Here is an 8,790-nt window from a genome sequence, read left to right on the forward strand (position 1 = left end):
TCCCAACAAATAGATGTGCGCTATCAACATATGCACAGCATGAACTGTCTCCTTGAGGTAATGATCATGGGCCTGGAGGATTTTAGGCTAGAGATGGGAGAAACACCTAAGTCCTTGGAGGTGACTTTAGAGATAAGATACCACCACAAGTTATTGTTGTGGCTTTACCTGGATTTGAATGGATTTGTGTGTTCTTGTTGACACTAAAAAATTCTGGGAATATAATAAATAAATTGGTATTGCAGATAAGGGAGGGGAACGATAAGAATCACCATCTTCTGTTTCAACTTGCAACCTAAAAGTTATCCGTGTGCCAGTTGTCATTGAAAAGTAACAATCTTCCACAGCAGTCACCCTCAACTGTTGGCAATAAGATAATAATGAATGCAAGAGTCCAGGAAAAGTAAGACAGTCCTTAATATGCAATTCTATGGAAAGTGACATCAGCACAGAAAAAAGCAAAAATGGCTGCCGCACTGATCTGGCAGCAGACAATGTTTTTCCTTGAAGAAGAGAAGCTTTTATCACCTTTTCCTATAAGCCATTTCCAATTCCCTATCTCAGTTCCCTAAGATTCAAGTCTCAGCTAACGAACAATACAGGGCCTGAGGCTGCCTCTGTCCCCTTTCTGATACTGGGCTTAGTCACAGAATCTCTATAACTCCAAGAGTCCCGAGACAGGTAAGTCCAGCCTTCAACCAGAAAAGGGAGGGGCCTGGTGCCTCTTCTAACTCTGCTAAACTCCAAGATCTTCATACATGGAAAATGGACCACAACAATGTGTTTCTTACACCATCCTTTTCCTTCTTCTGATTCATAAGCAATGTTCTTCTATGGGGGGGCATGCAAACTACACAATAACATAACCCAAGAGCGTCAGCAGGAAAGCAAACATCAGACACTGCATAGGGTAGACATCATCAGACGGCCCAGTGTAGATGAATTCAAAACTGTTTTCAGGGAAGTGCCTATGTCCCTCTTATTAATACAAATATTTTTAAAATAATTCTGTCTATAAAATGTATTACTGTAAAACAAGCATGAAGACTTAATTAAGGATTTAGCTGCACGGGTAACTGTGAAAGAACTGCAATTGCACAGTCTGAAAGATTTTAATTTTCTCCTGTCTAGTTTACTTATGATGGAAGCAAAATTATGAGAAGCAGGTATTATATGGCAGATTATACAAATGAATTCCATAAACCTAGCACTTTTAAAATGATTATATACCTAACTCTCCACTCTACTGAATTCAGGAGAAGCTTACATTATACATATTAATGAGGCCTTATCACCATTCAAATTTGCCAAGTAAGCATCATTCTAAAATTATAGTTCCATGTCAGTGCTACCTAGATACTGCCAGTGAGCTTACCAGCAGAGTGTTATGTCCTTAGAAATGTCATTAGTCTCGAAATAGAAACACAGTAGGATATAGGTGGGTGCCTCTATGCCCCCATCTTCTGTTGTCCTAGATTTGGGAACCAAATTCAAACTGTTCTCATACAAAGCTGTCATTCATCTGAAAAGAACTTCCATACCGCCATGATTGTCTCTTTCTCGTGGTAGACTGTGAATTCAGAACGTAATGGCCCTGTTGCGACACCAGCAGTGATATTCATTTGACAAAGGAGGTGGTGAATGGAGTGGGTAAGTGGATAGAGTAAGTATAGTACAGGTAGAAGGTCTTTGACCTCTGTGAGTACAGCCACAAATAAAATATGATCCCAGTCCTATGAAGCTTGCATTCCATTGACAAGGCATCCCCATCTCTTAGAATAAGACCCCAAGATGTAATATACCCTATTAGAGTGGAGTCCCCACCCTCTTTCTGTCCATGCCTCCTCATGTGGCGTGTGCATGTGTGTTTTTCACATTTTACTCTTTTTATGTCTGTGCACATGATATAGGTATAGTCACAAGTATAAGGAGACAGAGGAGGTGTGGGTGTGTGCCACAGTGTGTGTAAATCAGAGGGCAACCTCAGGCATCAGTCCTCGCTTCCACATTGTTTGATGCAAGATTTCTTGTTGTACAGCCCAGCACATGCTGTGTTATGTGGCCCACATGTTTCTAGAGAATCTCATGTCTCCAATCACACCATAGGAGTCCCAGGGTTACAAGGGGATGTTTATGTGTATAGTACTGCACCCAGCTTTGTGTAGATTGAGGGGATCTGAACTCAGGTCCTTGGGGAAATCTCACTGAGCCATCTCCCAGCTCATGTTTTGCTATTGTTGTTATTTGACAGTGTTATTCTTACTGCTATTTTAACCTGGTATATCTAGAAGGAATTTGAGGGAAAAGGTCAAGGTCACAGTGATACTCTTACTTTCAACTTTATTTTTTATTAACTCAGTCTTTCTTGAGACCTTCCAAAGAAAGGAAGAGAAATGGCTAGGCTAAGGCAAGATCTGGCTTTTCATGAGTTTCTGGTAAAATTCTTCCCTCATGTCAGTTACCCATAGTCATCCTACCCTAGTTTTGACGCTTTATTCTATCCTGAGTCCCCAGGCTTATTAGTTCATTTCACAGAATTCAGTTGTGTGATGTGAAAAACACTCTCCAATTATCAACATATGCCTTAGAACATGAGCCAGCACTCTCAGCTCATTGTATTTAGACTTATTCTTCATAGCTCTCCACACAATAATGAGCTTCATGCCTCATTCATTTCTGGTCTATTTTCTACACTGAAGATAGAATTATCTTTTGAAGCATGTCTATTAGAGCACCCTGCTCCCTGACTCAAAGTCTATGAAAACTCTCTGGAGCTGGAGAGATGGCTCAGTGGGCAAGACTGCTTGATGACTAAGCCTGGGAACCTGAGCTCAGAACCCCCTACCTATATTTTTAAGAAGTGCTAGGTACCATCACACATATATCACTATATCGCTAGCACAGGTGGGGAAAGTAGAAACAGAAGGACCACATGGGCATGACAAACATCACCCTAGCTCTAGGTTCAGTGAGAGACTGTGTCTTAAAGGTGTAAGGGAAAAAGTAGTATAGACACCTAACTCCTTCCTGTGGTCAGCGTGTGTACAACGACACATGTACCCATGTATATGCAATACATACACGAGGAGGAGGAGGAGAAGGAGGAGGAGGAGAAGGAGGAAGAGAGAGATGGAGAGAGAGAGAGAGAGAGAGAGAGAGAGAGAGAATCAATGAATTTTTGCAGAAGAAAATTATGTGTTCAGCTAGTACTAAACTTGCCAGTCAAGCGCTTCTTCAGAATCTTAACTCCTCTAAAGTTATACAAACTGAATTCTCTGGCTGAGGCAGTGACTTAGGTAGTTAAATGCCTGCCACATCAGTGTGAAGAACTGAGTTCGAATTCACACATCCAGGTGCAGGTTAGACATAATAAGGTATGCCTAAAATCCAGCACTGAAAATCAGATCCCTGGAGCTTGCTGGTCAACCAGTAGATGAAGCTGTAAGCTAAGAAGACCCTGTCCCAAAATAATATGGTGGAGAGTGACTGAAGAGTGCGCCTGCTTTTGACCTCTGGTCTCCACATGCGTACTCTCACACCACATCTTTCCACTGTCCACTGTTCACCCTCCAACCAAAGCTACCTTAATTCTCCCACTGCTCATTTTGGCAGTGAGCCCCGACTGAGGAACGATGTGTTGTACACACTGGGTTTCAAAAAATTTGTACAAATAATAATAATTTTACAAACAGAAATGTCAAAGACTCTGGTGAAATTCTAGTTGAAACATAGCAATTTGGATACATTAAGTAAAATGAAAATATTATTGAAAGAGGTTCCATCTATCTGTCTTTTTTGAACTTGGTTATTGGAAAACTTTCGGTTGAATGTACATGTGCCAGTATAGTTGTAATCATGGAGGGTGATGGCTTCTATGTCAATATTGGCTTTTTATTTAGGAATATGCATTGGTAGTTCTCCCATGCCTTCAGACGTCCTGGGAAGCCATTCCTCTTTGCACTGGACACCGCTGGGTTGCCTGCATGTAGTATAGATTATTTTTCCATGCACCTAACCGAAAGACATCTTTGCTGTTTTTAAGCTTTGCCAATTAAGGCTAACGCTGATATAAACATGCATGTGCTGGTTTTTGTGGGGACATCTGTTTTCAGCTCTAAGATGACAATTGTTGAATCATATGGTAAGAGCAGGTTTAATTTTTATAAGAAACTGCCACACTGTCTTCCCTAGTGGCCATGGTGTTTTCATTCCTACCAGTAATTGATGCAAGTTCCCATCCCTCTACATCTTCAGCAGCATTCCGTGCTCTCGGTGCCCCGGACTCTGGGCATACCAGTAAGTATCGAGGCGAAATGCTTTCTTAGTGTTTTGATTTTACTTCCCTAACTATATATGATGTATTTCTTGCATATATTGAATTTTAATTTCTTAAATTATATTTTTATTTGTGAGTGTGTGTGTGTGTGTGTGTGTGTGTGTGTGTGTGTGTGTGTGTACAGTTGTCACAGTGTGCACTGGAAGGTCAGAAGACAGCTTGACAGAGTCAATTCTCTCCTGCTGCCATGTGGGTCGCAGGGCTAAAACTCAGTTCAACAGGCTTTGTGGCAATCACCTTTACCTACTGAGTCATTTGCTGACCCTTTAGATGTTTATTTGCCATCTGTTTATCTCCTGTGATGACAGTCACTTCTACCCTGACCAATTTTTTGCAGGGTATGCTTTTCACAATCCTCAAATATATGTATATAAATAGGATATGTTTTCTTTTCTTTTTAAAAGATTTATGTGCTTATTATATAAAGGAACACTGTAGCTGTCTTCAGACACACCAGAAGAGGGCATCAGATCTCATTACAGATGGCTGTGAGCCACCATGTGGTTGCTGGGATTTGAACTCAGGACTCTGGAAGAGCAGTCAGTGCTCTTAACTACTGAGCCATCTCTCCGAAGCCTAGGTTGAGCTGTCTATAACATGTCTATCTGGACTTCTTGTGTTGATGCGGCAGTGCAATTACTACTGAAAAACAAATGAAAATGTCATTGTTTTTAAAATTAGGAATAATGAAGTCATGTCCTCTGTGAACAATGGTGCTCTCATTTTCAGACTGTGATGAATATCAACTTCCTGTGCAAAATGTCTTCCCTGCACAACAGTTCCTTGAACTTCCTAACATTGACTAAATTAGGTCTAATCACCCCAAAATGATTAATTTAAGGGATAATTTGTTGTTGTTCACCAAGGAGACAGCAGCCCTGAGGGATTTTGCTCCTTTTGTTGTTTTGTTTTATTTGTTTGTTTTGCTTTGTTTCTACTTCCTTGGATATTTCACACAGTAACTAGAATACATTTTATCTTCCAGAAAGCCATGGCCTCGCAGCTCCTGATGCTGGAGCTTGGCCAGGAAATCAATCAAACTGAAGGGACATGATTTATAAAATCACAAAATATTTCTGTGATCTGCACACAAGTCCTTCTGGCTCTCAGAAAAGTCAACGGAATTCCTGGGAAAATCAGTATCTACAGTCATGAAGAAGAACAAGAGTAAACCACTACTACAGTTACTAACACAGTCAACCAATGTTTCTGGACTATCAAAAATATCCAATTACCTGACAGTGACAAGAGCCTCTGGGATGCTGATAGGGATATTCCAGAACTCTGTGAGGCAACCTGGCAGCATATTACCACAAGAACACTGTTACTAGCTTGGTGTCAAGTAAAATGGGGCAATCGTTTCCCCTTAGTTTCCCCTCATATCTGCAGCTTCATTTCTCCAGGCAAACCCTCTTGACTTGATGCCTCTATATTACTGGTTCACACTAGCATTTCTGCCATTTCGTGAAATTCTTTCTTCCTGCAGTTCCAGCTTGTACTTTGGCCTTGTGGTGAGGTAGAATACAATATTGATTGACTTGATGTCTCTGAATGGAAGCAGCTCATTTTTTACAGTCACTCAGAGCAGAATCACCCAGCAAGATTCTAGTTAATATGAACTTGATACATACAGACCCACTCATTTGGCCGTCAAGGGCAATTATAATGGATTTTAAATGTTGGGTCCACTCTTAGTTCTCTGACTTTCATTTTAAGTTAAGCAGCTGGCAGTGGTTCAATAAAAGGAGTTTAATATTTAAAAGAGTCAATACACGGAGTTATTTCTTAGGCCTTAAAGGCAAATGTAACATAAAAGTAGTGAACTAACTTAGACATACTTCGTTTTGTTTCTAAATTAGCTTCTTCAGTGAACTCTCAGTGTTGGGAACGTTGTCGGGGAAAAAACGGTTCATGCTCTAAGAGATACCTGCTAATCTCTGTTCCTCACTGCTCTCTTCCCAACAGCTAGCAAATGGTGTCAGTCTAGACAGCCAACAACTGATGGACTAATAATGAAAATGTGGTACATAGGCACAGTAGAGTTTCATTCTGCTATAATGAAAGTGGAATTATAATATTTGTAGATATGGGGAAAACAATTATATTGAGTTATTGATTATATATATACACAGGCCCAGATTGGGAAGCAATACATGTTCCCTCTCATGTATAGATCTCAGCTTTGAGTCTTTAGATATGTGTGGATCTTGAAGGGACAACAGATGCCAGAAAGGGACCATTAGTGAGAGATGCCTGAAATGAGGTTGGACAGTAGCTAGATATGAATATATATAGGAGCATATTAGGAATAGGTGTTTTAAACAAGGATGTGAGGATGAGGAAGGGTTAACTAAAGTGAATATATGAGAAAGCTGTATAGAAACCTACCATTGTAAAGTAATCTAGAAACATACTTTAAAGCAAAAGAAGAAAGAGAACCTGCTTAATTGGATAGTGCTGTTTCTAAAAGCAATAGATCGTAAAACAAAATCCTCAGTGGTAGAAGATATATACTGCCTTAAAAGTCATTGGTTAGAGAACTCTTCCTGGCCCCCACAACATTACATGTTTGCTCTGTTTCTCCTGAATATCCACAAGACCTACATAATTGGTGAAAATATATATATATATTCCTTGGGTGCAAGACATAAAAAATGGATCTGTCACTTAACTGGAAGTTTCCTATATGCTGGCTAGTTTTCATGGTGTCTAAAGATACTGTGTGGACAAATGGGAGTAAAAGATATCAACAGTATCACCTGTCTGTGACCCTTTTGAACTACATAATAACAGCATACTAAGTATAATGTGTCCACTGATACAAGAGTGCCACAACTATTAAATGTGTAACCAACCATACTCCACATGAATTTGAGGCCCACTCCACAGGAGGAAATTCATGTCTAGTATTGTAAAATTTGTCAAAAACTCATGACTGGAGATATTACAAACTGCACTGGGGAATTGATGGCCCTTATTTAGTCACGTTGACACAGCATCAAACTCCCTTCAAAATATTTATGTTTATACCTCTAGAGAAATGTTAATCTCAGCCTTGGTCAGAGAAACTGCCCTTTGCAGTGAACCATGGTAAATACAGAGATTCATGACTACTCAAAGTTATGAGAACAAGTTGAGTGCTGGTGAATGCTCATCCCTAAGCAAGATATTTAAGCCATCTACCTGGAGGTTCAGAGAATATCCAATAAGAGGGGCCTACAAAGAATGTTAAAAGCTAGAAGGTAGGAAGAAGGACTGAGAAGAGCCACATTCTTGGCATGATGTCATCATAGCAACTACAATCTCACAGAAACTGGGGTAGCCTGCAGTTTGTACACAACACTAGGTTTATGACTACACAATACTACGTCTATGACTGCACTAGATTAGGCCTATGACTACACAAGGCTAGGTTTTCTGACTACACAAGACTAGGAATATGACCGCGCAAGATTAAGCCTATTGTCAGTTAAGCATCAATGAGGGAAGGGCACCGAGGTCCCATCTCTCCATGATGGTTATTGTATACTCATAGATAATAAGGGGGCAGACATTACCTTCAGATGTAAACCCATTGCCAAGAGCACCAGGATAGATAGCACCAAACCCATAGTCAAGCAGACAGCCTTAGTCAAACTTAGAAGGTCACAAAATAATACTAAAAAACATTAATGTGAGATAGGGGTTGTTGGAAGGGGAGAAGAGTGGAAGTGAGATAAGGGGGGTGAGGAGTGAGTGAGTGACATAATGCATGACATGTGCATGTTTGACAAAGAACAAACTTAATTGCTGTAGATATCTTACATGGCTCAAGACACAGGGATTACTTATAGGGAAGGTTGTCTTTAGGTGTTTTGTTTTCTTGAAAATAAGTTGAAGAATAAACACAAGAAAGGAATGATAGAGAAGTGAGATAGTCTGACTTGATGAGCTACCTCCTCTTTGATTAAAAATAAAAAGTCAAAGTGGGCTGTGAATTAAACCAAGATTGTACAAAATACAGGAAACAAACAGTGTCCACATGATCCAAGAGAGTGAAGGACAATGTTGTCCAGACAGAAAATGTTTGTTTCAGATGGAGAATTACCACCAGGTTGAATGCCAAGGACAGAGACACACGCTGGATATGGACAATCAAAGTGACTGAAACTAAGACATAGTAAACTGATCAATTAAACTGAGTCTCGTTTTGTTCTTGTAATCAGGAGACATACTTTCTTCTTTGGCATAATGAGTGTTAGTAATTCTTTTTACATGTGGACAGATATAAATTCTGCGATTCCAGTAGGCATTATCTCTTGTGTACTGTACAGAAGTATCACCTATTAATAACAAAACCTCTGGCCAGAGGAAAGAGTAGAACAGAAGATGGGACATCTGGCAGGGAGACAGGACCTCTAGGAGATAGTGAGGCATGGGAAAGGATTCCTCACCACCCTTCCCCCTCCCTGCTG

General features: G+C 40.1%; 1 long non-coding RNA gene across 1 annotated transcript; it reads left to right on the forward strand.

Annotated features, from left to right (window-relative positions):
• Positions 1-1,569: 1,569 nt before the first annotated feature.
• Positions 1,570-6,100, forward strand: LOC120097127 (uncharacterized). The gene is made up of 3 exons (XR_015639105.1): positions 1,570-1,650; positions 4,192-4,296; positions 5,322-6,100. It is a non-coding gene; the product is annotated as an uncharacterized LOC120097127 (long non-coding RNA).
• The last annotated feature ends 2,690 nt before the right edge of the window (positions 6,101-8,790 follow it).

Source organism: Rattus norvegicus, chromosome 15, assembly GCF_021556685.1.
Source record: "Rattus norvegicus strain SHRSP/BbbUtx chromosome 15, alternate assembly SHRSP_T2T, whole genome shotgun sequence".
NCBI classification, from domain to species: domain Eukaryota; kingdom Metazoa; phylum Chordata; class Mammalia; order Rodentia; family Muridae; genus Rattus; species Rattus norvegicus.